Below are 5,000 nucleotides of genomic sequence, written 5' to 3'. Positions count from 1 at the left end.
GACTATTTAAGAAAATAGACTAAAAATTAATCCCATTATATTTTTAAGTTAAGTTAATTATGCCATTAAGTTTAATATAACTCAATGACTTGCACATATGTTAGACTCCTTGGTCCGTGTTTCAAGACGGGTCCCGAAGGTATCCTGAATCTTTCGCATTGTTAATCATATAAATGCATACAAATAAATATTAATATCATAGATATTAAATTTTTTGTAAAATTCAAAAAATGAATTTTAGCATTATATATAATAAAATCTATCAACACTTTATCAAATCATTAGTATTTATTCTATGTTAATATGCTTAAAAAGCAAATTAATTTAAATAAACTTAATATCACCAATGATCTTTTGATAAATACTTTATTATGTTAATAGATTACAATGTCCTTATATGAAAAAAATGCACATTATTTTTAATTATTTAATGATGAATTTTTCATAATGGATATTCAGGTTCATCGGGCTTAACCTCTAAGCAGTTTCACGTACTATTTAACTCTCTATTCAGAGTTCTTTTCAACTTTCCCTCACGGTACTTGTTTACTATCGGTCTCATGGTTATATTTAGTTTTAGATGGAGTTTACCACCCACTTAGTGCTGCACTATCAAGCAACACGACTCTTTGGAAATATCTTTCTAGTAATCATTAACGTTATACGGGCCTGGCACCCTCTATGGGTAAATGGCCTCATTTAAGAAGGACTTAAATCGTTAATTTCTCATACTAGATATTAAGATATTCCATACACTGCATCTCACATTTGACATATAGACAAAGTGACTTAGTGCTGAACTATTTTCTTTTCGCTCGCCGCTACTAAGAAAATCCTTGTTAGTTTCTTTTCCTCCCCTCATTAATATGCTTAAATTCAGGGGGTAATCCCATATGAGTTGAGGTTGTTTTAAAATATTTTTTATCTTCTCACAATTTAATAAATAATTATATCATCTTTTCATCTCTATTTTTCTTTTCTCCTTTTATATAAATATATATTATAAATAATAATTATGTAAAATGAGGCAATTCTAGAATAAAAAAAATTAATTTTTATGCTAGACATTCCTCCTTTAATTACATATATAAATTAATATTTTATATATATATAAATAATATGAAAATTTTTTAAAGAGAATACTTAGATTCAAAATTTTTTTTATTTCATTTTATTTGAGAGGATTTTTTTTTTTTAAGAATATATTAATAAATAAAAAATTCATTATATATCTTTATTTTTTTGCTATTAATATTATGAATTATTTAAAATCCAATAATATACACATTTGCTTAAATTCAATTATTTTTATAAAAGAATAAGCAACTTATTTAGCATAGTCTTACAACCCTCAACCATATGTAGTCCAAGCAGTACTTTAAAATTTAATTTAATGTACATAACAGCATGGACTGCGATATGCGTTCAAAATGTCGATGTTCATGTGTCCTGCAGTTCACACGATGACGCACAGTTTGCTGCGTTCTTCATCGACCCATGAGCCAAGTGATCCACCGCTTAGAGTATTTTTTTATTTATTTTTATTTATAACAAATGTCAATTTTTTTTTGCATATATTAATTGAAAGAGTAAAATTAAATAATAATAATAATAAAATATAAATTGATTTTCTTTCAATAATATATATCAAATATATTTAACTCTAAACATTTTTATTAAGTTGCGAATGTCTTAGTTCAACAATAATACAGTGGTGGTATTTATTATGTTTGATTATTTTGTATTTTTTTAATCATTTTATTTATATATAAATATAATAATAAATATATACCACTTTTGTTATTGTGAACAAATTAACTTATCATTCAATCAAATGAATAATAAGTACAACTTTCTATTTTCATGTTTAAAGGTTTTTAAAAGAAAAAATAAGAAAAAACATTACAAAATGTACCATCATATTATATTTAATATGATATAATTGATGGATAACAAATTGAATGAAAAAGAATAAAAAGAATATGGATTCAAAATAATTATAAATTTTTCTTTTTTTTCTTTTTTTTTTTTTTTTCTTTTGTTTGTTTTTGTTTTTATTTGTTTTGGCATTGTTTGTTTTTCTTACGGATATGGAACACAATAATGATCCTTCCGCAGGTTCACCTACGGAAACCTTGTTACGACTTTTACTTCCTCTAAATAATCAAGTTCGGTCAACTTTTGCGAAACAACCGTGACACACGAGGCGTCACAGTGATCACGTCCGGAGACCTCACTAAATAATTCAATCGGTAGTAGCGACGGGCGGTGTGTACAAAGGGCAGGGACTTAATCAATGCGAGTTAATAACTCGCACTTACTGGGAATTCCAAGTTCATGTGAACAGTTTCAGTTCACAATCCCAAGCATGAAAGTGGTTCAGCGGTTTACCCGGACCTCTCGGTCTAGGAAATACACGTTGATACTTTCATTGTAGCGCGCGTGCAGCCCAGGACATCTAAGGGCATCACAGACCTGTTATTGCTCAATCTCGTTACTGCTAGACGCAATTTGTCCATTTAAGAAGCTAGTGTCCTTATAATGGGACAAACCAACAGGTACGACTCCACTTATATAAACACATTCAAACACTTGTACATTCAAGATGTACGCATGAAAGAAGGCTATATAAGTTTCAACATCATAATCCTGAAAGCATCTATTTAATATATTTGAGTCTCGTTCGTTATCGGAATTAACCAGACAAATCACTCCACGAACTAAGAACGGCCATGCACCACCACCCATAGATTCGAGAAAGAGCTATCAATCTGTCTTACACGCTTATGTTCGGACCTGGTAAGTTTTCCCGTGTTGAGTCAAATTAAGCCGCAGGCTCCACTCCTGGTGGTGCCCTTCCGTCAATTCCTTTAAGTTTCAGCTTTGCAACCATACTTCCCCCGGAGCCCAAAAGCTTTGGTTTCCCGGGAAGCGACTGAGAGAGCCATAGTAGTAGCTACACCCAATTGCTAGCTGGCATCGTTTATGGTTAGAACTAGGGCGGTATCTGATCGCCTTCGAACCTCTAACTTTCGTTCTTGATTAATGAAAACATCTTTGGCAAATGCTTTCGCTTAAGTTAGTCTTACGACGGTCCAAGAATTTCACCTCTCGCGTCGTAATACTAATGCCCCCAAACTGCTTCTATTAATCATTACCTCTTGATCTAAAAACCAATGAAAGTAGAACAGAGGTCTTATTTCATTATTCCATGCACAAAATATTCAGGCATTTGGAGCCTGCTTTAAGCACTCTAATTTGTTCAAAGTAATTGTACCGGCCCACAACAACACTCGATGAAGAGCACTGAAGTAGGTTTAAATAGGAGGAATATATAAAAAATACATTGTATTAATTATATATAAGAACTCCACCGGTAATACGCTTACATACATAAGGTAATGTACATACCACAATATATAGTTGTACTACCCGTATGAAGCACAAATTCAACTACGAACGTTTTAACCGCAACAACTTTAATATACGCTATTGGAGCTGGAATTACCGCGGCTGCTGGCACCAGACTTGCCCTCCAATAGGTCCTTGTTAAAGGATTTAAAGTGTACTCATTCCAATTACAGGGCCTCGGATATGAGTCCTGTATTGTTATTTTTCGTCACTACCTCCCCGAACTGGGAGTGGGTAATTTACGCGCCTGCTGCCTTCCTTAGATGTGGTAGCCGTTTCTCAGGCTCCCTCTCCGGAATCGAACCCTGATTCCCCGTTACCCGTTGCAACCATGGTAGTCCTAGATACTACCATCAAAAGTTGATAGGGCAGACATTTGAAAGATCTGTCGTCGGTACGGGACCATACGATCTGCAAGTTATCTAGAGTTCAACCAATTTAACGATCAAATGATCGCTTGGTTTTAGTCTAATAAAAGCACACGTTCCATAAGGTCCGTGTTTATATTGCATGTATTAGCTCTAGAATTACCACAGTTATCCAAGTAACTGTTAACGATCTATGGAACCATAACTGATATAATGAGCCTTTTGCGGTTTCACTTTTAATTTGTTTGTACTTAGACATGCATGGCTTAATCTTTGAGACAAGCATATAACTACTGGCAGGATCAACCAGAATAATATATATATTTGTTTATATATTTTTCTTTGTTTTTCATATTTGAAAATTTCATAAATTACGGTGTATATAAAAAGTAAAGGGGAAAACGCACATACAATAGAACGTAATTTTAATAACACAATTTATGTATCATCTCATCATCATCATCATTATTATTATTATTATTTATTAATAATGTGCTTTTATTTGTATAAAATATTTGTATTTTATTTGGTCTTCTTCTTTGTTGTGTTTTTCTTTCATTTTCTTTCGTTCAATGTGCGCTCCCGCCGACCCCTTTAGCTTTTCTTATCAGAATTCAAAAACCGTTTTTTATGAAAAAGAATTTTCGTTCTCTATATATATTTTGTATAAAAATATAAGAACGATATTTCTTCTTAATATTTGCCAATTTTCAAATGTATCATTTTTAATAACATTTTACTTTTTCTTCAAATGCATTTTTAATGTAATAATTTCATATATTACATAATTTTTCTCTCTGAATTGAAATTAATAATTCCATAATTCTATTTTTTAATCATAAATATATATATGATTGAAAAAATTTCTCCTTTTTTCTTTTGTTTAAAATTTAGTTTTTCTTATAATTTTTATTTGTTTTGTTTTTTTTTTTTCTTCATCTGTTTAATTTCCTGTATGTATACAAGAAACAAACAGTTGAGGATAATTTCTATGTAATGCTAGTATAGAATATAAAATTTTGAATTCAAAAATTTATTTCTATTTAAACTAACTATAGAATACCAGGAATAAAATACAATGACACCAATATGCCAAGGTTACATTCCATAATATGTTAGTATAGAATATAAATTCTTCATATATGTATATATATTCGAAAATTGTTTCTATTTAAACTAACGTATGGAAAACCATGAATAAAATCACAAATACACCAATAT

At 30.7% G+C, this 5,000-nt stretch overlaps 2 non-coding genes and 1 pseudogene across 2 annotated transcripts; all 3 read right to left on the bottom strand.

Annotated features, from left to right (window-relative positions):
* LOC128871071 (large subunit ribosomal RNA) overlaps window positions 1-907 on the bottom strand; it is a 4,517-nt pseudogene extending 3,610 nt beyond the window's left edge.
* A 438-nt stretch (window positions 908-1,345) lies between these two features.
* On the bottom strand, window positions 1,346-1,526 carry LOC128871058 (5.8S ribosomal RNA). Its single transcript, XR_008455698.1, has one exon. It is a non-coding gene; the product is annotated as a 5.8S ribosomal RNA (ribosomal RNA).
* Window positions 1,527-2,101: 575 nt separating this feature from the next.
* Window positions 2,102-4,092, bottom strand: LOC128871063 (small subunit ribosomal RNA). Its single transcript, XR_008455702.1, has one exon. It is a non-coding gene; the product is annotated as a small subunit ribosomal RNA (ribosomal RNA).
* Window positions 4,093-5,000: the final 908 nt, after the last annotated feature.

The sequence above is a fragment of the Anastrepha ludens genome, unplaced genomic scaffold, assembly GCF_028408465.1.
Source record: "Anastrepha ludens isolate Willacy unplaced genomic scaffold, idAnaLude1.1 ptg000039c, whole genome shotgun sequence".
Classification (NCBI taxonomy): Eukaryota; Metazoa; Arthropoda; class Insecta; order Diptera; family Tephritidae; genus Anastrepha; species Anastrepha ludens.
This window is presented reverse-complemented; position numbering and strand designations above follow the sequence as displayed.